The sequence below is a fragment of the Panthera onca genome, chromosome B3 (genome assembly GCF_046562875.1).
Source record: "Panthera onca isolate mPanOnc1 chromosome B3, mPanOnc1 haplotype 2, whole genome shotgun sequence".
NCBI lineage: Eukaryota > Metazoa > Chordata > Mammalia > Carnivora > Felidae > Panthera > Panthera onca.
Window position 1 is genome coordinate 13,843,100 of NC_138344.1, and position 25,698 is coordinate 13,868,797.

At 43.4% G+C, this 25,698-nt stretch overlaps 1 long non-coding RNA gene across 1 annotated transcript; it reads right to left on the reverse strand.

Annotated features, from left to right (window-relative positions):
* Positions 1–21,244: 21,244 nt before the first annotated feature.
* Positions 21,245–24,052, reverse strand: LOC144616728 (uncharacterized). The gene is made up of 2 exons (XR_013556424.2): positions 23,574–24,052; positions 21,245–22,685 (listed from the first exon to the last, which is right to left on the reverse strand). It is a non-coding gene; the product is annotated as an uncharacterized LOC144616728 (long non-coding RNA).
* Between the last annotated feature and the right edge of the window lie 1,646 nt (positions 24,053–25,698).

A 25,698-nucleotide genomic window follows, 5' to 3' on the forward strand; every position in this document is an offset into this window, starting at 1 on the left:
GATTTCCAGAGTCGTTTCAGGGCTAGACCTGTAGGCTGAGGTTAAGTGGTTCCAGCTTCTGAGGCTGGAAAGATGACGAGGCAGAAGCCAAGGGGATCCTCACCGTAAGTTTTTTCTTTTTTTTTTTTAAACTCAATTTTACTTACCCCCCCCCCCCAACTACAGTTTAGTTATGTGGGCATATTCTAAAAATATGTTCAGAAAAAATCAGATAAATGATCCCAAGTCAAACATAGTTAGAGGCGACAGGACAGTATTGTGTAAAGACCAAAATGATGTACCACCGAAAACAGCCAAATGTATTTGATTTGATGTTCTTTTTTTTTTTTTTTTTTACATTTATTTTTGAGAGAGAGAGAGAGAGAGAGAGACAGAGCACAAGTGGGGGAGGGGCAGAGAGAGAATGAGATACAGAATCCGAAGCAGGCTCCAGGCTCTGAGCCGTCAGCACAGAGCCTGACATGGGGCTCGAACCCACAGACCGTGAGATCGTGACCTGAGCCTAAGTCGGACGCTTAACCGACGGAGCCCCCCAGGCACCCCAAAAGAGGCATATTATTGATAAAACAAGGTATTTATAAAATCACTCCACTCCATGGTTCAACATATTTTAAAGCAGGCACACATTTAAGCCATTTGATTTTTATTTAAGTCTTTGCAAAACTTTGTTCTCATTTTCTCACTTTAAAATAGAAAATCTGAAATATTTGGAAGCTACATTGTTGCCATGTTATATATGATATTCACACACACACACACACACACACACACACACACACACACCCCAATAAGACAACTTGAAAAGGAAACTGGGAACCGTGTTCCCCAGCAGAGTGCTGAGTTAGCAACTCAATAGCCCGCTACACACACCCCTTTTGTGTTATCCAGTAGTGTGCATTCTTGAAGTGATAATGGAACTAAATTTGGAGAGAACCGGCCCTTAAGTTTCAATTTGTTTGTTTCACAATCACAGACTCAAACTGAAGGGGGGAAATTAGGCTGCCGTTTGATAAATAAAGCACTATACATTCAAAAACAAATGCAAAATGAAAACTTTGAGAACTTCAAGTCATCAAGGATCTCAGATTAATTCCATCAGTGGTGGAGAGTTTTTTTGTTGTTGGGAATTTGCTGGAGAATTCAGTATGAAAGCGCTCTAACTAGTGTCTGATTATATCAGTGTCTGTATTTCCTTTTAGAACACACATCTGTTGTTGTGGGGGGTTTCTTCTTCGGCGGGGAGAGTGTGGTTGTGGTTATTATGGAAATACGGCAAAACCAAATATTTTAAAGCAGATGAGAAGGAACCCACAAACAGTTGGCTCACAAATGTAATGCTTTCCACACCCAGGCCCAGAGCGAGAGCTGCAGTTAACAGCCGCGTGCCTGGTGGCCTGTTTTATCTATTCCGAACACTGGACTGTTCTTGTTAGTTAACTGACTGGGGATTGTTTTTTTTTTCCCTTTATTCCCGCTCTCTCTCTCTCTCTCTTTTAATTGTTGTTACTCTGTTTTGCCTGAAAGCTGCAGTATCTCACTGTTCATTATTCCGGGTTCAGTCAAATCCTGTCCAAAATTAACCCATTGTGTGCCGGACTTATTTACCTGCTCCGTTTCCCTACAAGAGGCACAAAATGGACTTCGCTCCAGCTCCTTCGAAGCTGGCAGTTCATTTATGGATGCCTCTCTTAATGATCTCTGGGCTGATTTTCCTGGCGTGTGTTCCTTTAATATTTAAATTTGCTAACTAGAAACGTTTTCAATTATTGACGAATTGTTCTCAAATCCCCAGGTCCCTTCACGTTGTAATCCTCTCTTTCTGCCTCAGAGACCTAGGTGTACAGAACCTGTTTAGACTTTCGTTCCCCCTTTCTATTTTATTTTGAAGTTTCAAAGGAGACTTCTGAGATTCCAAACTGAAGCTACTGGAAGGGAGGAAGGCAGGAAGGCAGGAAGGCAGGAAGGCAGGAAGGAAAGAAGGAAAGAAGGAAAAGAAAGAAAGAGGAAAAGAAAGAAGAAAGAAATGAAGAGAGAAAGAAAGAAAACAAAGAAAGGGAGAAAGAAGAAGAAAGAAATGAAGAGAAGGAAGAAAGAAAGAAAGAAAGAAAGAAAGGAAAGAAAAGAAAGGGAGAAAGAAAGAACCCATAGAACCAGAGAGAACCAAAGAAAGAAAGGCCAATAGTCAACGAGGCCGGAGAACCAGTTTCTTCTACTGGCGTCAGATTCCAAAGTATTCAACTTGAAATAAGCGGGGCCATCAGAAAAACCATAGAGATGGGAAAGTTGCTATTATAAATTAATGATTATTTGCCGTGCCCGTTGGAGTGGCTGTTTGTTCCACATTTTATTGTGATGTTTTATTCTTATTCGGTGCAACAGTAATTGGGTCTTAAACATGATAAAGTATCTTCAAGCCACATTGGTAGCTGAGCTGCTTACAGCAGCTTTTTAACTCTAGTTAAAGAAGGTTAATCAAAGTTAATGAATCTGTTTTATCCGATGCCACGGAGTTTATCACAAGAATGTGCCAGGAGGTGACGGAACGAAAATCCTGACTGTTGGGCTGTGCAGGCAAATACACTTTTAGCGGAAGGATTTTGCAAGCGTCCTCGATGGCCCTGGGGTCTGGGGTCGGCAATGGCCGGTGCCTGCGAGCGTTAGTTAGTAGTTTTCTTTCCGCTGCTCACGCTTCTGCCATGAAAAATGATGAGACTTCGTGAAAATCCAGGGGTAGGAAGGACAGTCCCACATCCAGCTTGCAGTGTGAGGACATCCAGAGACTGTTGCATTCAGAAGTTCAGAATAGCTGTGCTCTTTATGAAAGAATATAAGGCGCCCCTAATAAGGCTAATTCATTAGAACAAGCATTTGTTACTAAAACACACCAGGCAGGACCACAGGCGTCCAAGCCAGACAGCGGGGCAATTAAAGTCGCCTCCCTTCAACACGCGGGCTACCCACCAACTCTTACCCCCGCAGTTCTGTTTCATTTTCTTATTAGAAATGGCAGTGGAGAATGCAAGTTCAGAATGTGTCAGGCACCAGAGGACCAACAGGTCTCTGGCCAGGACACCTTGTGGTGCCCTTTAAATAAGACTTTTTTTTTTTTTTTTTTTAAGTTCAAACTGTGTGTGTCTTTTGTCCAGGCACAGGAGCTGAGCTGGTTGCTGGGAAATGCACCTTGCTGCCTGAAAACACTGCCTTGTTGCATTTGAAAAACATCACAGTGAGAGTTCATTTGCCCAAGTATCTACATCCACAGTGGTGGAGAGTTTTTCATCTTGATCCCGGCTTTTACAGAAAACACACACACACCTACACACACACAGGCACACAGACACACACGGCCTCAGTTTACAGTGACGACTTTTCTGCCCCCCCTCCTTCATGATGGGTGCCCCGGTGCTTTGGAATGAGATTCATAGCAACTCGGGACTGTTGCAGGCATGGAAAGGAGACAGAAAGAAGGGGCGGGGAGGACCATTGTGGCCTTCCCTCCTATTCTCTTTTTCAACCTAAATAATATTTGTACTGGGGGGGGGGGGAGTGGGGGAGAGGGTGTGAAAAAAGGATGGACCCAGGAAGCAAGGCAAAACCCAAAAAGCAAGGGGGAGAGGAAAAGAAAGAAAGAAAAAAAAAGAAAGCAAGAAAGCAGAGGTCTGAGTCTAGCTTTGGTCTCAGGAAGGCCTACATCCCAGGTTTCAAAAGCATATTTTCCAGTTTCACAAACCACAACCCCCTTGACGAAAACTAGTTGCGAAATTCAGTGCCTGTTAGGCCTCAGCTAATTAGAAAAAATGGGCTTTTTTTTTTTTTTTTTTCTTTTCCTTTCTTTCTTTAGCACCTTTTCTTTCAAGCATTTAGTCTCAGGAGGGGGATCCAGGCTCTTGGCCGGGCTGTTTTGAAAACACGCTTTTGAATGCCTCTCCCTAATTCACGCCTTTTGTTTTTCAGCTTTTGTGTTTGCCAGTTTGACCATATAACGTTATACATCTGGTGTATAGCTTGTTGGGGGCTTTTTTCTCCCAGGGATCCCGTGCACTCCCTATAGGACCCTCCAGAGTTTCAATTTGAGCGATCGTGTAACATAAAGGGGGTAAGGGAGAGCCGAGGAGGCTGGGGGGAGGGAGGGAGCAGCGGAGGGGAGGAGGCCTGGGGGAGACAGAGAAATGAGTGAAACATAAAAAAAAGTTGAAAAGAATTCTTTTGCTGTCCCCTTTTCTTCTCACTGTTGCGACTGGACCCTGAGTCAGCCGGCGACAAGGCCTCGGTGGGAAAATGACGGGGCCGCAGAATAGATAACTCATTGGAATTCTGGCAACATATTCGTAAATAAAACAAAAGTGGAGAGGCGGGATGGGGGAGGGCGTGTGTTCCTGGGGAAGCGCAGGGCTGGGGGACGGGTGCAGGGCTCCAGGACTCGCTGCTTGCAGGGGGAAATCTAAGATGGTCAAATGAAAGGAATTCGGACTGCCTTGCCCAGGCTTGTTTAGCAGAGCTCTTGCAGCTGGAGATGTTTATTATTGCAGCTATGAGGATGCTGTTGCAAACACCCTTTTCCAAGCCGGAGCGAGCTGAAATAATCCTGCCTTGCTGCTTCAGAGCTGCCTGCAAATTCTGTGCTTCAGGATGGGCCGGGTTTTCTGTTAAAATAGGAGCGTTACCTGGTCAGGGCTCTTCCCCACCCCCCACCCCCGCCCCCGCCCCCGCCCCCGCCTACCCCCACCCGCCAGGCTCTCCTGCAACCGAGATGCCCCCACGTTTGGTTTGCATTTCTCTCTCCCAGCCCCTACCTCCCACGCACACCTTGGATGAAACAGCTTGGATCCGTTTCCTGGGAACTGTGGTATTTATGTAAGTTTCCTGATGCGAAAAGCCCCCAGTCTTCTAAGTGGAACACGCAGGGGTGGTCTTCCAGAAGAGCCCTTCTGTCAATTTCCCCATCTGCGAAATGGACGCAGGGGGAACACCCAAGTCAGAATTCTTGGTTTTCACATACTTGGAATTTTTTTTTATAATGAGTTTATTTCATATATGGGGTGAAATAAATACATTCTATAAATAAATATATGAAATCTATCATCTATATGCTCTAGATATGGGCTTATATCATACATAGGGTTGTTTCTTATATATGTGAGTTTAGTTCATGTATGATATGATGGTAAAACCCATTATAAATAAGCATGGAGTGTCTTGATTTGGGGTGAAATAAAACCTAGAACGGAGAGGAAGACAATATGTGTGTAAGTGATGTTTATAGCTAAAACAGCAGCCTTCTCTTTTCTTTACCTCTGAACAATTTCAAACGCAATACTAGGCATGAAAACAAAACAAAGTCATTTCACTGCAAAGCTTAGGAGTTATTTGTGTTTCCCCGAATTCAAGGAGGGGGGTGAGTGGGTAGGGAATTTGTTTTAAATATAGCAATGTGGAAAATACAACAAACTCGCAGAGGATCTTGGAAGGTTCTGCAGCTTACAGCAGCAGAGTTTTATTAGAGATGTGATAGAATTGGTGGATAGAATTTTCAAAACTAGCCGAGGAATATAGTGTGAGAGATCTTGCAGGAAAGCACCATTTTGGGGACTCACGTATTTGCCAGCCAGGTTACCAGCCGAGCAGCCCAAGAGGAGAGTTTGTTTAGGAAGAAATCTGCACCCTGCCTGCCCTCAATCACTCCAGCCACCTGACAAAAAAATGCAGATCCCAGGGATAACACCATGAAATCCGCAACCCTTTGGCAGGAAGGAGTAAAATCTTTTTTAAAAAGACTTTCAGCTAAGACACTTTGCTGTTCCATCAGACACATAATTATACAATAGGCTAATTTTCAAGAATCTGTTTTTTTCCTAAACATCAATCAGTTAGAAAACACCTACTATTCAACATTGACATATACTGTAATTCCCTTGGAAAAGTAACTTACCTTAGGGAAATATTTTACTTAACAGAGAAAGACTGTTTATTTACTCTGAGTTCTTTGCAAGGTTGTTGTCTGTGAGGGGTTTTTTGTTGTTGTTGTTTTGTTTTTGTTGTTGTTTAAACTAGTTTCAGACTTGGAAAAGACCAGTCTCGGATGCAACAACAACAACAAAACCATGGACTTTAAAATTCTTAGATGAATTCTTTCGCTTCCAAATGGAAAACTGTCCCAGCAAGAATGTCACAATGTAAGCAGAGAAGGATCTGTAGGTTACTGAAAACACGCTCTCCCTAACATCCAGGGGGCACCTAGAGAATGAACTGCCATTACAAATCCCTCAGTGTGTGCATTTATTAATATTCTAGTATGCTTAACAATTTGATGCTATTTTCTAAAAGATTTCTCAGGCTGAGCCTCCTACCCCACCCGTCTCCTCTTGAAGTCCACACCTCTAGATTTGCAGAAAAACGTTCTGTTTCTGTGAAAATTGGCTTAATTTCTAATCATGATGGGGTGGGGGGGGGGGTTAGATTTAGAAGTGAACTTGGGCAGGTAGCAAGGGCAGCAGCAAATTAAAAAAAAAAAAAAAAAGACAAAAAACAGTTACCCACTTAAGAAAATAACATTCTGTTGATGGACCAACACCCTTTAAATTTTTAGCTATTAACGACTCTTACAGAAACAGGAACTGCCAATAACAAACTTGATTTCCAACATCCCCAAGGTAATAATAATCCACTAATTTGCCTATATCCCCAGCTGGTCCTCTGTAGCAGTTTCTATTTGGTTTTTGAAGCAGAGAAGCCTTATCTTTCTTTAGGAAAAAAAAAAAAAGGGAGGGGGGAGGGGGAGTGGGCAGTGAAGTTAAGCAGTGTGGAGAGAAAACACATGGAAATTTAATGTGAAAGTTTCTTGTTGCAATAAAGCTGTTAGGTTTGGCATGTAGACCGTTATCAGATGGTTTCTTTGACATTACTTGAGCCTTTCAGTAAGTAAGACAAGCCTGAAAGATTAGGTTGTCAACTTCAGCCTGTCATGTTTGTTGGGGGGGGGGGGGGAGAAAAGAAGTTTCCTTGCTTTTCTTTTCCTCCTTTCTTTTCTTTTCCGGTTTTGTTATTGTCCTTCGTTTGTTTGTCTCCTTCTTGGGTTGCATCCTCCTTCACCACCTTTGGAGACTGCGGTCCAGGTAGTTAAGAGAGGAGAGAGGACAGTCCTCAAGTCAACCCCACATTGATCACGAATGTCCTGCTTTTAAAGACAAGTGAGCCAACCAAGCTGGAAGGCTAATCACCCTGAGCAAGTATGAATTTATCTAAAGAGGATTTCATGTGGAACCCCCCGGAGCCAGCCGCCAAACGGATGACTGCACATTTTAAGAAAGTTAGTGGGCCTTCTCCCAATCAACTGTCAGGCCACATAAAAGGTCTGGAACACGCTGACTTAAGCAAACGATATTTAGCCATCTCAGGATACCAGAAGGCCCGAGATTTTGCTTTGTTGGAGCTGACAGGAAATATTGATACGTATCAAGTAACAGTCCTCATGTAAAAAGGAAGATGTGACTCCTTTCGGCTCTATCTCTATTTACAAAACTGTCTTGTGCTTTGGAAAACAGGGTGGGGGCAGGGGAATTGCCAAACTCAGCACTTGGCTTGGGACTTTTCCAGCTTTCCTGGGACTGCGCGATTTAGTGAAAATGGGAACCGAGCTAAATTTGCCTCTGTTTAGAACAACGGAATTTATCGGAATTGGAACGTGCACCCTCTCTGAATGCCCAGCTGACAGGTGGACCCGCAAATGACCCCAGATCTCTTCCTTAAGTTTATTAGCTTAGAAAACCTGCCGTGGATTCTGTCTTGGTGTATTCCTGTTCTGAAGTATCTTGGAAATATCTGGCTATCGAGTCTAAAAAGCAAATGCTCTGAACAGGTCCTGTGAATTGAAGCTCTGTTTTTGTGAAAAATAATGTTCATAATCCTACCGATTCATCACTTGTAGTGTTTTAACCGCATGGGGAAGAAAGTCGTGATGTCTCGTCTTGGCAAAATTTGATTGTGAACCCTGAGCTGTTACCATAGAATAGACGTTGGGTTGGAGGCTTTAATTTAAAAGGAAAACACACGCACACACACACACACACACACACACACACACACACAATTTTATTAGAATACTCTGAACGTTCTCCATCGGTAATGTTGTGCCTGAGGTGATACCCTTGAAGATGCTGGAGGGGGCAGTGTTAATGAAATACCCATTGGCATTAAACAGCATTTCTAGAATCCTGATTGTACTACAAGAAAGGAAGGTGAAATTTGTAACAGCACAATAAACAAGGAGAGCTGCAGAAAAGAACCTGCTTGTTCTGTGAGGAATATCGCTTCCAGTTAAACAAAGAAATTTAGGGTCGTCTGCTTTTCATGAAAATCGCATACATATGGCCTTTGAAATTTGTCACTGAAGATGGTTTTGCTCTAAGGTAAAATTCGCCACTTTATAGCTTTTCAGCTGCAAATCTCTGGCTTTTTTTTTTTTTCTTCTCTCTTTTGGCCTGCAGCCCAATATGAATGTATGATCACTAGCACAATAGTTAAACATCTGAGTCTTTTTGAAGTGCCTTCAATGTTGCAATGATGTGATGGTTGATTGCCTAGCAGTCAGTTTAGAAAAGAACTTTATTCTGCCCCCTAGTGGTAGAGATTAAAGTTTAATGGCTGCTTCATAATACATAAAGCTTTTTATTTTCTTTCCCTCTTTCTCATAGTTTAAGGATATAGTGTAGTGCAGGAAGGACTAATGAGTTTCTTCATAATCAGTAAAGTGTATATTTTAAACAAGGAAACTTCTATAGGGAATGAACCCTTTCACTCACCACAGGATCATTTCATAGACGTTTTATGAGCATTGCCGTGCTTTGCTGAACAATACACACTACTGCTGTAAACAGATATATTCCCACTACCGCATTCCTTCTGGAAAAAATTCTGGGACTCTTAATGGACGTCTTAACCAAGGAGTGTATTGTGTGGCCAAAATTATGTCTCTCTCTCTCTCTCTGTGTGTGTGTGTGTGTGCATATGTGTGTATATATATATATATATATATATATATATATGACCTATATATATATGTGTATATATAGGTCATATATATATATATATGTCCATATATATATGTCATATATATGTGTCATATATATGTCTATATATGTATATATATATATATACACACACACACACTCAAAAAAAGCGTTGCATATTATCAGATATTGTGGGATTTTACCTTTCTTTCAGATGACTATTTTTGTACAACAGGCAATCACAACAGTTCTCACGAATTATAACACTGGTTACTCCACAGGTCACATTCCCTTTGTGTTCAAGTTCACACAGAGAGTCAGGCAGACCCAAGGTAAAGAAAGGAAGGGTTTATGATGTCAAGATTTTTGATATGGGAAACGTTGGTCGCATAGAGTTCTTTGTTTGTTTGTTTGTTTTGTTTTTTTGTTTTCTGAGCTGACAACAAAGTAGAAAGGATTTGTTTGCGTTTTTATCCTGTCCTGGCTTTGTTTTGTCTGTTTGGATTTCATCTTTAATGTAGAGTTCCTATCTTGCGTGCTGGCAGGCATGTGAAATCAAGCCCCCCTGATGTAGGTACCATTCAAGGAGTGTGCATGGAGGTCTTGTGCCAGGGAAAGCTCACGCTGGAGGAAGATGAAGACTAAGGAGGAGGAGGAGGAGGAGGAGGGGTCCGTGGAGAGTGGACGGGCCAGCTGGACCGTGTGTAATGTGTCAGTCAGTTTGCTTCTGTGCCACTATTGTGCCGCTGATGTTGGAATGCAGGGAAGGCGCTAGTTTATTGAAAAAGGAGCCATGTAAATTCCAGCTGTCAACATGTGATCACTCCTTTGGACAAAGAGAGAGGTTTTCTCCTTACCCATATTTGATTTCTAGTCACAGCCACACATTCGCCTGAGCCCTTTTGCCACCAGGCTCTATCTGGCTGGCCCTTGGAAACCCTCTCTCTTTTCAGACAAGTTCTGTAGGTTTAGTACCTGGTTTGTGAAGGTGTCCCGACTGGAAATCAAACGGCGTAAAGTCGTGATTTATTCAGGAAATAATGGTTAGGGCCATGGTGATACCAAATAATCAGCAGTGTTTTGAAAGGAGCATCCTTCCATTGTTTTACTTATTGCCGTGTAATAGGCAAATGCTTTACTCAAAAAAAAAAAAGCCCCCAAACAAAAATTAACAACTAGATTATTATTATTATTATTATTATGACGCCTGTCAAGTGGGTTGTAACCACACCCATTTAATTTCTTTCTTTAAAAACTGCTCTAGGGAACCGCCTGGTCCACACAGGGCCAGAAGCACTCACTTCTTATCTGGCCTTCTTGCTATCTAGCTCCCCACCCTGTCCATGTGGCTTGAAAGAGGCTGCTGACATTTCTGAGATTTGGAGTGCGGTTCTGGGAAGCTCTCTACAAACTGGAAGGGGAGGAGGAAGAGGAGGAGGACAGGGGAAAAAAGAAAAAAAAAAAAAAAGTATTCTCTGAGTAAGACAAACTCCAAAGCAGCTTGAGAGTCATGGGAGTTTAATTAGAGGGAAAAAAATGTTCAGCCCTGTTCACACAGGCAAACATTATTCATATCTAGGAGATCTCAGATGTCAAAAAAAAAATTTTTTTTTAATAATAAGAAGCCTAGAACACTTTGTGTGGTGCCACAGGGTTGTGGCCTTTCTTTCTCCTCATTGCCAAGTTTCATCTCTGGACACAACCCAAAATACCAGTGCCCCTCTGGTGTCACTGATGGGATAGTCCCTACTGACTCTGACCCAAGGCAGCAAATGGAGCTCTGATCACTTCTTCTTGTGATACAGATTACACATGAATGTATGATGTATGTATTTCACTTAAAGTTATTCAACATAGCTCAGTGATTTCCCCGGGGGTACATTATAGAAATATGTGGTGAAATGCACAAATGGAATGGAGAGATTTCTGGGGTGAAGTTTGCCTAGACAAACTATTTGGACCTCAAGAAATCATCATCTTTTTGAACCCTCATTCATTTGCTACCGAGGAAAATCAGCTGCATTTTAGACATGCCTTGGTGGCACGTGTCTATATGGATTTAAAAAAAATTTTTTTAACGTTTATTCATTTTTGAGACAGAGAGAGACAGAGCATGAATGGGGGAAGGTCAGAGAGAGAGAGGGAGACACAGAATCTGAAACAGGCTCCAGGCTCCGAGCTGTCAGCACAGAGCCCGACGCGGGGCTCGAACTCACAGACCGCGAGATCATGACCTGAGCCGAAGTTGGACACCCAACCGACTGAGCCACCCAGGCGCCCCGGATTTTAAAAGATCAGTCATAAAGGGTCGCCTGGTTTCGAAATCATTCATTGGTTTCCAGAACCTCACCCTTACCATAATCCTCATCCACCATTGAATGGTTTCTACTAATAAGAGATGGCTTCCTTAACGTAGAAAGGCCACCAAAAAAGTTACAGAGAACGTTTCCTTCACCTTGACCAGAATAGAGCAGGTAAGTGAGGCCTATCAACATTTTATCTAAAGACAAGACGCTTCACAGGGTTTTTCACCAGCTACATGGGAGCCTGAGGCAAAAGAAAACTCAGCAGTAACAGTCTTGCCTTTTATCTTCATTTTTATTTTTTGTTCATCAGGACTTTTTGCATTAATTTGTTGCTAGTATATCTCATTCAAATATTCTTTCTCCCGATCACTCGGTGTTTGGGGTGCCTCTCTGGCCTCCCCCTATTCCCAGCCCTGCTCACAGAGCAGGGTAGAGATGGCAGCACTCGGGGCGCCTGGGTGGCTCATTCGTGAAGCGTCTGTCCCTGACACTGCCCTGTGGGCTGTGGGTCTCTGCTTCCCATGCACAGAGTAACACACGTCCCTCGACTCTGGAGGCTCATGTTGGACATGGTGGCTGCCAAGAATGCTTCCTGTGGCCTGCTCCAAACTTCTTCCTTGCTAAATCGGCCTAAAGAGACAGGGTGCCAGCGTGGACGGTAACATGTGTTCACAGGGCGTTACGCACAACTGGCTACTGCTCTAAACCCTTGGCTTACTTGACCCGGAAGGAAGGGGACCAAAAAATCACCGTAGAATTTGGGTTTTTTCAGCAGATTATATCCTGCTGGAGATGACCGGAAAAGACAAAGCTATGTGAGAGAGGGAGCAGGAGAAGGAGAGAGAGAGAGAGAGAGAGAGAGAGAGAGAGAAGGACGGAAGGGGAAAGAAGCAAAGGGAGAGAGAGAGAATATACGTCTCTATTTGTACCGTTTAAGCTACAGAGGAGGAAATGCAGAAACCACCTCTCAAGTCAGGAGAATACCCCAACCAGCCGGGGTGTTATAAATTAGAGCCTGTCAGTATTACAATGTATATTAATAGTCACACCTCTTTTTAATGAGTTTGGCATTGGCAGCTGAGAGGAAATACAGGCATCATGGCTCTGCTCATGCAAACCCCGACAAAGGAATCCGTAATAAATCTTCCTAGAACAGCACTCACCATAAATATGTATCACATAAGGCATCTGTTTTACATTCTGCATATAAATCAGCATAGCGCTGAATAGCAATGAATCAGCTTCTCAATGCCTGATTTGATAACAAATCGACTTGGATCTTAGGAGAGAGAATTTACAGCCCTCACCCTCAAGACAGATAGTCAATACTTAAGACGAGTGCCAAGTTAACTTTTCTTCAGCAAGCAAGTTTCCAGAATGAGAGTCTCGGGCTCGGGGGTGGGGGTGGGGGGTGGGAGAGGAGGGGGGACACAGCTGGGCAGTTCCAGGGGGAGGAAAAGCAGCCTCCCTTCTGGGGGGGGGGGCGGGCGGGGGGAGGGTTTGGGGAATTTTCAGTTCCCGGTTTGAAGGACACTCACCGTGTGGCATTTCTCTGCAGGTAAGAATTTTGGTTTCTCTGCTCTGTCCCCTTCCCCGGGTCTCCTGTAGGTATTCATTCTACAGATGTCTGTGGAGACATCTTGGTCATGTCATGGGGGCAAACCCCAACCCATCCCCCCCACCCCCCGGCCGGAGTGGGCTTCCTCCTCGCACACTCCTTTACCTGTTCCAGCCTGGCTGGGGTGACTCCCATGGCTGGGGGAGGAAGCATAGCTCTGACCCCTTTCTTTACAGATCGTTGATAATAACTTCCTGTAAAGACCTTTTATTCCATGCTACAAAATGAGCGAACAGTATTTATGGCGTCTTTCCAGTATCAGAGTGTTGATGGGATCAGGTCACGGGGGGGAAACTTGAATGGCTCTTTATTGTCAGAGCCTTGCCCGATATGGACGTGTCCAGCCACACAGAGTTATGAAATGCCTCAAGACTGTGCAGGCAGAGGGGGCACTCCACCGGAAGTCTTTGCCAAGATAAAGGCAGCTGTTTGGACCCACTTGGGTTGGCAGGGGAGGGAGCAGGTACCATTCGGGCAATTGGCCGTGACGTGGGGAGGACAGATACTCTCTTCCAAAGTTGTGAGGGGCCTGGTTTATTTGTCCCTGTTTCCTTCCACCTTGGTTATTCATCATTTCTCTGTCTTTAGAAGCATCAACCTCGTTTGTGGTAGATTGCAGCCACTTACCATCTTGTGGGATAGGAGTCTTCTCGAATACTGGCCACCTCCTTAGGCTCGAGATATTTTTGTAGGCTCAGCTGTTGCTGCTTTTCTAAATAAACGCACGTTCCGTGGTCCACTTAACAACCCAGAAGTGGGAAATAGATTTCGAGATCTTTTCCAAGACTGCCTTTACTCAGTGCTTTGAGACCTAGTTGGACAAAAAAGAAAAAACTCTTCCCTCATCGTGGTTGGATGGAAAACCAGAAGGCAATTCTGGATTGTCACAGAATCCTATCCTATGTAACCTAACTAATCAGAAAAACTTCTAGCTATGATTTTCCTCCTTCATTCTAGGAGACCGCCTGTTCACCGAGGAGTCAGTCAGCGGTGGTTTCTGAAAATTCAGGATTTCATTGTTCAGAATCTACGACTCCAAGAACAATGACAACAGAAATTACCCTGAAGTATAATCTATTTCGAGGACTGACGCATTTAACTAGTTTTCTCTTCATGGATCAGTTTGGTTGCACGTAAATCCTAGAACAGCGGTTCTCACATAGGGTGGGTTTTGCTCTCCAAGGGACGTTTGGTCTGGAGACATGTTTGGCTATTTTCAATTGTCACAATTTGGCGAGCGGGTGCTAATGGCATCTCGTGTGTAGAAGCCAAGGGTGCTGTTAAATACCTTACAGCCCACAGACAGCCCTCCACCATTTCCCCACCCACCCGTGCACCCAAGAATTATCCAGTTCAAAATATCAAGAGTGCTAAGTTGAGAAGCTCTATGCTACAGAGAGAAGAAGCACAGATTATAGAATCGAAAGCACTTGGATCAGAATTGCAGTCTGTGGTTTCTTCAGTTGTGACCTTGAGTAAGTTACTTAACCTGTCTGATGCTTATCTCCGAAGTGGGGACCGGCCTCCCAGCTTGGCGTCAGAAGTAGATGAAAAAGTGTATGTAAAATATCTGGCCAAAAAGAAGTTCAACAATTAAGTTTCCCTTCCCTTTCCTTAACCGTAGATTACAGTATAGGGTTCCACCTCCAAGTGAGTCCTAGACAAGAAGAAGTTTTTAAGTGCTTATATTTTCCACTGATCTGATCATATCTCAAGGTTCTGTTTGTTGGTTTTTAAGTAGAAGGTTCCAGATAGAGTTTATTGAACTGAAGAGAATGGGTCCTATTGGTTTGAGAGACTGCAGAAAAGCTCTGGGTTGCCATTGAGATCTTTCTGGTCGCAGTTCCAATGGCGTCATAGATTTCGTGTGATAAAAGCAGGACACAGGTAGGCTTGGGAATCGGACAGACATAGATTCAAATTCTACGTCTGCATTTCTTGGCTACGTGACCTTGGGCACAAGATACTCTGATTAAGCCCTCGTTTTACTCGTTGGCAAAATGAGGATGATGATTTTTATTTTTCAGATTTAATTTTGTTTTGTTTTTTGGAAGTTTATTTATTTGAGGGGTAGGAGGGGCAGTGAGAGAGGAGGGAGAATCCCAAGCCGACTCTTGTGCAGCCAGCTAGAAGCCTGAGGCGAGGCTCGATCCCAGGAGCGGTGAGATCATGACCTGAGCCAAAATTAAGAGTCGGACGCCCAACCGACGGAGCCACTCAGGCATCGCTTTGAGATTAAATTTTGGATTCCAAATAATGCAAATAAACAGAGCCAACACAGAGCTTCTCGGTTGCTTCGTTAGAGGGATGAGATGTTGCCCAAAAGGAAGAGAGTGAGGGTAGCTCTAAGGTGGAAAGAGTCTGGGGGGACAGAACAGACCAGGGGAGAGAGCTCACTTTAAACGAACATCCTGTTCACAGAAATCAGCCCTACCCTTTTGAATAAGGTCTTTGAGTACATTGAACTGAAAGGCCTCCTAATATTCAGCGTGTGGTTTTTAAACAGAGGAAGTGGTCAGGTACCACATATTACCAGAAGGGCTCTGTGACAGATTATATTTTCCAAAGATGGCTGTAACCATTTCCCATCCCGGACCACACATAGAGAAACTCTGGAAATTAATTCAAGGTATTTTATTTTAATGTAATTTTTGATAAGCTCATTTGTTTCAAATTACAAATGTAATACAAGCTCATTATAAGAAATCTGAAAAATCCAATAAGAGAATGTAAGATTAAAAAAATCAAGTTAGCACCCGCATTAAAGTATCTCTTGGATGAATTTCCGTTTTCAAGTGCATTTAGCTACATAGTTCGGATGCAAAATTGTAAGTGACCATGATGCTAAGTCTGTGTCTTCACATGCAAAACAAAGTGCAAATTAAGATAATTATTGCAAAAATTTAGGCTCAGAACCTGCTTACCTAGACAATCCCTATAATTAAGGAAAGGTGTTTGGGATAATTGCCTCAATTTACCACTTCAGTTGTTTGAGGCAATGAGGGACCAAGAATTGGCTGGCATAAGTTTTCTTTTCTGATTGTATAAAATGCTTAATCAGACTATTTTCCTCAAAGTATTTTTTTTTTTTTGTTGCTGTTCAATGAAAAGCCTTTAAAAAAAAGATTAAACACACTTTGATTCAATTGTCAGAAGAATCTTCCGGTTTTCAATGCCCAAATTACCAATCAATTCCATCAATTTAGTTAAAAAAAAAAAAATAGGAAAGAAAAGAAAAGAAAACCAAAAAGCAACCAAGCCATTTAACAAACTCAGAACACTTACTTCTAAGTGTAAAATATCTCCGGGAGTGTTTGCAACAAGTGAAATTAAATGTACCCTCCATTAGTGTAGTGAGTTACGCCCTATCAGATTTATAAAAACAAACGGGGGTGAGCCAGTCTTGGACAGAGTTTCCATTTGCCTCAATAGTACGTGCATATCATTGGCTAGTAGGCAAAGAGATGGTCAGGGGAGGGAGTAAAGGGAGGCTACAGTCCAAAAATTTAGATCAGATTGCAGAGATGTTTGTTTTGTTTTTTTTTTTTTTTTTCCAGACGTGTCTTTAATATAAGCTTTCTAGAAGATGTAGGGAAAGTAAATTTTAGGAGTGCTTCTAATCTTAGCCTCTGTGTCGTATATTAAAGGATGTTGAATAAGTTCTCAGGGAGAGCTCATTATCAAGAATCATGAGGAAAATTGACATCACATGAAATAATTATTTTATAGACGATAATTCTGGACTGACTTGTGTCAGCAAAGGATGTATTTATTGGCCTTCCGAGGAATGCGATAAGCTGCCCGTTTATGACTTCCCGCCAGCACCCTGTCCACGCCCTGCCACCTACACTGCCATTGTGGTCTTGCTCAGTTTCTTGTTTGTTTCCTACATTCAAGATGGCCAGCTCGGGAACGGTCTGCCACTGTGAGTATGTTACCCAAAAGGGAAGAAAATGCAATGCAGGGAAGTCTTGCCAAAGGAAGTCTCTGGTTCTAACCGGTTTAGAATTGGTTCATTTCTCTGTCCTCACCCGCGATATCCAACAATGTCACTTTCTACCTGCCCTCCTTTCAAAGATGCTTGTGTGTAAAATCATGATTTCTCCATGCACAGTTGTTGGCCAAGATCTAGCTTATGTTGGGTAGGACACAGAAGCGTTTTGAATGGGAACATTTGCAAGGTTTTTTCAAAGACATATACCGGCTCGAAATGCGGCATCTTGTACCCGACAAAAATGCAACGAAGCCGAATCATCCAGACAACTTCTTTTCTAAAACTTGGGGCGTTTGACGCCAGTTTCGGAAATACATGTGGCCCAGTTTCAAGCATTACTGGGGCGACAGTAGATTTATCTGGTTCTTTTCACAGGAGGTCTAAGTGTCCTGGGAGGTGTGTGTGGTATGTGAATCCGTCCCTGTCCAACAGGGACTCCGGTTTTCCTCAGATCACCTCTCTCGTTCATTCATGTTTCCTGTTACAACAGTAACTGGAGGTGATCACAAAACAGGGTGGGTATTTATTTCCTGGTTTTAGCTGACTAATGACAATCTAAGAGATACTTGCAACTTTCGTGCACTGGTTCAGACAGTGAAATTTTTCTCTCCACTTGGGGCATTCCTTTGTTTCTAAAACCTCTCAAAACTGTATCCTCCACTGGTCCCATACTTAACTAAAAGAAAGAAAACAAACCAGGGCTTTTGTTCAGTAACTTAGGGTCCAGAAGAACTGTTTCACTATTTACTTTTATGAAAAGTGGCAAATATTAAATGATACGGCTTCTTTATGAAGCAAAGCTAAACTCTCTTCCAATTCCTGCCAAGAGTCCTTTGTGAACTAGGGTAGAAACGGGAAGGGAGAGAAGGAAAAAAAAAGTCACCAAAAATAGGCGTTACGTATGAAAATCAGTAGATGACTATAATATCATCTTGAGGGGAGAAAAAGCAATAATAATAATAATGGCAAATCAGAAACGGATAGTACTAAATTTCCCTCCCTTTTCACCCCCTCACAGGATATCCTGTCTAGCTGCAGAAACAAAACATGGAAATGAATCAGGCGATAAAGGATTTGCTCCCATTAAAGATGTTAGTGATTTGGTCCCAAGCAGGGGAAGTTAAACATTAAGATGGATGATGGTTCACAATCTGTGGATGGCCACATACACCCCCGCATACCCCTCCCAACTCCCCGCAGTGGGATGCAAACTTTCTTTTTTTTTTTTTTTTAAATTTTTTTTTTAAACGTTTTTATTTATTTTTGAGACAGAGAGAGACAGAGCATGAACGGGGGAGGGTCACAGAGAGACAGAGACACAGAATCTGAAACAGGCTCCAGGCTCTGAGCTGTCAGCACAGAGCCCGACGCGGGGCTCGAACTCACGGACTGTGAGATCATGACCTGAGCTGAAGTCGGACACTCAACCGACCAAGCCACCCAGGCGCCCCGGGATGCAAACTTTCTTATGTGTGATAAAGAATGTCAAGTTAAAAGCAAAAGCATTTTGTCTAAGTATGATAATAAATCACACCGTAGACTGACCTAAGTATTTATTTTTTTCCAAAATCGATAGTCAATCTCTTCTGACGGCTGCCATAACTGAACTACTTTTATTTTCTCACTACATCTCAGAAAAGTGACATCTAGTCTTTTGTAACTTCTTTGAGGGGACAGGGACGGAGAACGAAAACAATAATTGTGAAATAGTTGCCGAGCCGCAAGAGAAAAGAAGAGAGGCTACTTCACTCGGGAGAGATCCAGAGGCCCTTCAACAATTGTTGTTGTGATATTTTTCATTTTGGAAAGAAGCAAATTGCATTTAGTTATGTTTTCTTTTTTATGTTTATTTATTTTTGAGAGCGAGAGAGAGACAGAACGTGAGCAGGGGAGGGGCAGAGAGCGAGGGAGACACAGAATCCGAAGCGGGCTCCAGGCTGTGAGCCGTCGGCACAGAACCCGAAGTGGGGCTCAAACTCACGAACCCACGAACCGCGAGATGGTGACATGAGCTGAAGTTGGACGCTTACTGAGCCACCCAGGTGCCCCAGATGAAAATTGCATTTACACGGCCTCCTTTTTTCAAACGTTAAAACTGAGTATGTTAATTAGCTTGATGGGGCGATCTCTTCACAATATGGATGTGTATCGAAACATCGAACTGTATGCCTTAAATATATGCAGTTTTTGTCAGTTTTGCGTCAAAAAAGGAAAGTTAAATACAGCATCAGGCAAACGAAGAAAGAGACAGAGAGAAAGAGAAAGAAAGAAAGAAAGAAAGAAAGAAAGAAAGAAAGAAAGAGAGGGAGGGAAGGAGGCAGGGAGGGAGAGAAGAAGGAAGGAAGAAAGGAAAGAAGGAAGGAGGAAGGAAGGAAGGAAGGAAGGAAGGAAGGAAGGAAGGAAGAAAGAAAGGAGAAGGGAAAGAGAAAAGGAAAAGAGAAAAGAAAAGAGAGGAGAGGAGAGGAGAAAAGGGACAAGTAAAAGGTCCCTCACATTTCCAAGGTTCCTATGACCTAGAAATGAACTTGTCCTAAGAATCCGGTTGAAGACATTGATTCGACGTGTTGGAAGGACTTGGGCTTTCAACTTTCCCAGGAAGATAAACTGAGTACTACACATGTTGCTATCATGTTGGGATCAAGATTGAGGATTCTCTGGGATGAGATGTGTAAAGAAGGAGGTGAAGAGAGGTGGATGTCCCGCTAATTGCAGGCAGCCTTCCAAGTTAGAGCTGGTCCAAACTGGCCCGGCCAGCTCCCCTCACGCCCGGGCCCCCGTGGTCAGGCTATGCCCTGCCTGCCACGGACGTCAACCGCCCCTGTGACCCGTTGGCTGCAGCTCAACAGTGAAGCATGCCTGTTCTTTCCTGAGCATTTGGGGAGCCCGCAGGCACTGAGGTACGATATAAACGGAAAACACGAAATCAAAATAAAAGGAAAAGCCTGCCCTTGAAATTCACCGTAAGCCCCCTAGTTCTCCTGCTCAGGCTTCCAGAGCGGGCACTGAGGCAGGCCACCCAAACTGCTGACACCCTCCGTTGACCTCTGCAAAGCAGTCGTGAGCCTGATGACTTTGTTTTTAGGTTTTGGAACCGAACTTTACAGGGATGGGTTCCAATCCTGGGTGGTGCTGAGAAAACTCCGGTCTCACCAGAACTTGGCAAAGACCACCAGACGCGTTTCATGTGAGGGCCTTTTCCCATAATCTGGCCAGAACGCGTTATGAATGTTCTGGGGAGCAAAAAGCAGGTCCCCAGGGCCGAGCAAGGGCCGCGCCCTGCTCCCAGCTAGGAGAGACCACACAGCCGTCCTCTCTCCCCTCTGGGTCTTTATAGTGAGAAAACCACACCGCCCCTCTCGTTCGGAAGCTAGGGGCGAAAGTGGAAAAAGCCAGCGACACAAATTGCATCCTACAGCTGAGAAAGCCTCTCTCTTGGAAAAGCTAGAAAATAAATAAATAAAGGGGGAAATCCAAATGGGATTGCTCTTCAAACACACAAATGATCTTATGTTAACAGTTGGGATTAAACAGCTGTCTCGTGGTTATGTGATCATAACAGATGCTGTGTGCAAACGTTTCCTGCTAGCTTTGTTTTGGTTATTGCTGTTTGTGCAGTTCAATGGGCTGAATTCAGCTTAAGGGATACAGGTTTTTATTATCCTTCTGTGCTGCACGGGCAGCTTCATCATCTCTTTAAGAGGAAAGGAGGCGAGCGTGAGAGATAGATGGAGGGGAAATTGAGGGTGGGCTCTCCGATGTCACATCGGGAATGATGTCACATTGATGAAATTCCAGCACGCTGCTTTATGACCACTTTACCATTAAAGTGGTCCCCAGTTCTATTATGTGGTTGGTTTTGTTTTGTTTCTTCTTCTTCTTTTTTTTTTTTTTTTCCTCGTGGAGGCCGTCCTTGGGTCTAGTGCAGTTTATGCAGCTGGAAAAGAATTTATAGAACATAGAGAAAGGTGTTTGGATGACTAACAGATTACAACGTTGTAACGATCCCTATTTTGTCTCTCTTCTTCCCATGCCCTCCGGTGATAAAATATACAGGCTGACTTTGATTTTTCCTCGAAATTTCCTTTCGTCCCAGGAGGGGGGATCGCCCTGTGTGTGTCAGCCAAGTGACATGGTGAACCGTGACGATTTTTTTGGAAGTTCCAATCTGGAAGCCATTTTGGCCGGAATTACATTACTTGTTTAAACCAAAATATCCTCTTGGCTCAAATGCTTCGGAGAACCGCTGTGATTCATGACGTACTTTGCCAACCAGCAGATTTCACTTTTATTACTTATATTTTCCAATTTTTTTGGGGGGGGGGGATACGATGTAAATGGCAGAAATAATGTTTCTGGGCTCAAAAGGTACCTGGCTATCAGAAGGAGGAGTCAGAGGGATGGATGTGGCCATAGTTAACAGGTGGGGCGAGGCGTCTGCCTGCTCATCCCAGAGACTCCTCAGGACCTTGGTCCTCAACTGTAAAGGACCTCTCTCATCAAGCACCCAGCCACGCATTCACTGACCAGCAGCTCACCTGTGCTTTTTGAAACCCTGGGTGGGGACAGGAGGGAGGGGCTTCCACTGCTTAACACCTTATCTTATGAATCCTACCTTTGACTAGGACATCCTACCACGGCTAAGCCTCTCCCCTCTGACACCTTTACGGAAGGGGAGTCTTTAATACCATACAGATACATTTAAGGAGCCAAACTCAAGTCGCCTCTTATGCTCGCTCAAAAAAAGGGCGGGGTTAACAATTCCTCTCTGGGGTTCAGCAGCTTGCAGAATGAAATCAGGCCTCCGCTGATAAGCTGCCAAAGCGGTCCTATGTCCATAATGTTTCAAATACATTTCAAAGTGACTTCATATGCATTCAGTGCTCGATCCTCTGGACAGCTCCTGGAGATATTTTCCTGATCTTACAGAAAAACAAGTCAAGATCCGTTTTGTAAGAAGAGTACTGGGTCGCGGTTGCCCAAGATGATGCAAGCTGGAAGTTCTGGAGCCTACAGTGGTTCCCGCATCAGGGATCTGGGGCCAGGTAATAGGGAAATTGATGAGGGCATGTGCCCCAGGGACCTCTGCTGCTGTTGTCATTGTCTGTTTCATTGGGGGAATTATGGGGTGGGGGCTGCACTATGTCAGGCTATTTCCATGGCCTCTAAATAGTCGAGGCAAACATCAGCACTCTTATTCCGGCTCTGGGAATTTGAGCCCAGGACTGAATATCAGCTTCCTCTGTGGGATCAAGCCTGTGCCAGCCTCAAGACAAAGGTCCTCCCCAAGGTACACAGACAGACAAGAAGTACACGAAAAGATGCTCCACGTCTCTCAACGTTAGGACAATGCAGATCAAAACTACAGTAGGATGTCACTTCCACCTGTTACGATGGCTACTGAAGAAAAAAAGAAAAAAAAAAGCGTTGACAAGGATTGGGAGCAATCAAGACCCTTGTACATTGTTGGAAGGAATGGAAAATGGCATGGCCGCTGCAATGGCGATCAAGTGGGAGTGACCCAAGGGCCCGTCAGTGGATGGACGGATCAGCAACATGTGGTCTATATACACCGCGAAAATCATTCCGCCTCACTGGGAAGGACGTGTTGTCGTATGCCACAACATCGATGAACTTCGGGGTCCTTTATGCTGAGTGAAGCAAGCCAGTCACAGGAAGGCAAATACCGTGTGATTCCACTTATGTAAAGTATGCAAAGTAGGAAAACCGATGGAGACTGAAAGTGGAACGTTGGTTGCCAGGGCCTGGGGAGGAGGAGATGGGGAATTAGTGTTTAATGGGTACGGAGTTTCATTTGGGGTGATGGGCAAGTTCTGGAAATGGATGGTGGTAGTGGGTGCACAACAATATGAATATACCTAATATCACTGAACTGAACTAGACACTCACAATTTTTATTCTATCTCTATTTTTACCACAATAAAAAGAAATCAGGGATGCCTGGGTGGCTCGTCGGTTGAGGGTCCGACTCTTGATTTCGGCTCAGGTCATAATCCCAGGGTCATAGGATCGAACCCCACGCCAGGCTCCGTGCTAAGGGAGGGACCCTGTTTAAGATTCTCTCTCTCACTCCCTCTGCCCCTTTTCTGCTCATTCTCTCTCTCTCTCTCTCTCTCTCTCTCTCTCTCTCTCTCAAATAAAATAATTAGAAAAGAACAAAGGAATTAGAGCCAACAAACAAGCAAACAGACAAAAGGTCCACTACGGTCACCTGGTACCTGAAAGTTTCAGTCCCTGCAAACTGCTCCCCTTGGAATCTTGTTTTTGCCCTTTTTTCCACGTCTGTTCTGGACATAACACATCATCAGCCTTTCAGCATCACCGTGTATCCAGATACTATAGTGCATGCAGATTAAATATCTATGAGGGAAGTGCAAATCAAGCATCAGAGAGGTTTGATTTATACCCTTTCCCTGATGATTAGAAGTATCTCTAGGATCTTCCTTCTTTTCAGGCTTCATACCAATTAAAATGCAAATCTTTCCAAGAGAGAATGTTTTAAGCATTTTCATCTTTGAATGAATTTCAGGTCCTTTTATCTTCTGCCTCTTTTTTCTAAAATAAAGCTCCCTTTTATTATAAAGGTAATAGAGTAAATGAGTTAATAGCTAATACATATCAACAGCTCTTACAGACTGTCGAGATGGAGACAAACAGCCCAACAGAAGAATGGGCAGGAGCTGCGAGAAGGCGTTGGAGGAACCAGTCCAGACGGCCCCTGCAAAATAAAAAGACGGTCCAAGTCGCTTGGTGGCAGGACAATGAAGATGGCGAAATAGCGAAGTACCATTTTATATTCATCATGCTGACAAAATGGAAAGACAAGCCTGTGTCACCTAGCGATGGCATGAATGTGTGCAAAAGAGTACGCTCACACATGGCCTATAAAAATGTCACGACTGTTTGTGTTTTAGAAGAGCAGTCTGATAGCATCTCTTTAGTTAAAAGTGCATGTGTCTTTCACCCAGCAAGCCCACTGTCAGAAATCCACCCCCTAAAATAAAAGGTGTCCTCCTCTAGGTACTATGTGGATCATCTACAGGGTTGTTAGCTATGGCACTCTTCATAGCCAGAAAGACAGGCAAGAAGGCAGGCAGGAAGGAAAGAAGGAAGGAAGAGAGAGGAAGGAAGGAAGAAAAAGAAAGAGAGAAGAAAGAAAGAAAGAAGAGAGAGAAAGAAAGGAAGAAAGAAGAAGGAAGGAAAGAAGAAAAGAGAAAGAAAGAAAGAAAGAAAGAAAGAAAGAAAGAAAGAAAGAAAAAAGAAGGAAGGAAAGAAGAAAGAAAGAGAAAGAAAGAAGAAAAGAGAAAGAATGAAAGAAAGAAAGAAAGAAAGAAAGAAGGAAGGAAAGAAAGAAGAAAGAAAGAAAGAAAGAAGAAAAGAGAGAGAGAGAAAGAAAAAAAAGAAGGAAGGAAAGAAGAAAGAGAAAGAAAGAAGAAAAGAGAAAGAAAGAAAGAAAGAAAGAAAGAAAGAAGGAAAGAAGAAAGAAAGAAAGAAGAAAAGAGAGAAAGAAAGAAAGAAAAAAGAAGGACGGAAAGAAGAAAGAGAAAGAAAGAAAGAAGAAAAGAGAAAGAAAGAATGAAAGAAAGAACAAAAGAAAGAAAGAAAGAAGAAGGAAGGAGGGAGGGAAGGAAGGAAGGAAGGAAGGAAGGAAGGAAGGAAGGAAGGGAAGGAGGGAGGGAAGGAGGGAAGGAAGGAAGGCAAGAGAAGGAAACAAGACAAAAAAAACCAAGAAAGACTCAAGCTCAGTACCTCCATTGCACGGGCTATAATGGAACCACTAAAAAGAAAAAGAAACAGAGCCATATCAGATGACTCGGAAGGGATTCCATGAAAAATTGCTGAGTAGGAAATCCTTGTGTAGGAAGTAAAGTTCATTTTGGAAAAACAAGTAGTCACATGCAGGCACGTGCATGCACACACACACACACACACACACACCCTCTATACCCACGGATAGGGGATCATAGGATTATATCTGTATAAGAATGTATGTGCTTGAAGACATATGGAAAGATTATTACTGGGTAATTCATATCATTTCCCTGTGGAGAAGTCGGCTGATGTGAGTAGAGAGAGAAGAGAGGGGAGTGAATTCACAAACTGAAGAGAGAAAGAAAAATGACCAAAAATGGACTCTATTTTCTGCATGGCGTGTTTCCTATAGGTGGGTATACATACAAAAAGCAACCTATATGAAACACCACAGCCAAAATTTGGTTTTTAATAACTAAAACCCTGGGGGAAAAAACGAGGCTTCATGAGAGAATAGTACCTGCTACTCTTAGGATTAGTGCGATCCTTTGCCCAATTAAAGAGAAAAATCAGCTCAGGTTATTCAATATGAGTTTTGATGATGCAAAAGAACCCTCATTTGGTGATAGCCTTGGAAATTAAATGATTACCATTTTTTGCTGTTGTGCATATCTCCGGTTCTAGGAAGCAAAGATAGGAGAGGATAGTTCATGGCGCTTCGTCATGTCCTCAAAAGGGGTCATCTGCAACAGGGCTGAAACATCAGGTTATTGTTCGAAGTCACAGTCAAACGCAAGTAACCGAGTTATACCACGCAGCACTCGTTCCCTGGGTCCAGGAAAGAGTCTTCCAGAGGAACAGCTGAAGACAGCAACACAGGACCATACTTGCCTCCGGTGGCAGGATACGCTTCTCAACACATAATCATCCTCTGAACTGGTTTCCTAATTTGTGTTTCCAAAATCAGAATACCATTTGCAAAAGCAGAGATGGGGCTGTGTAATG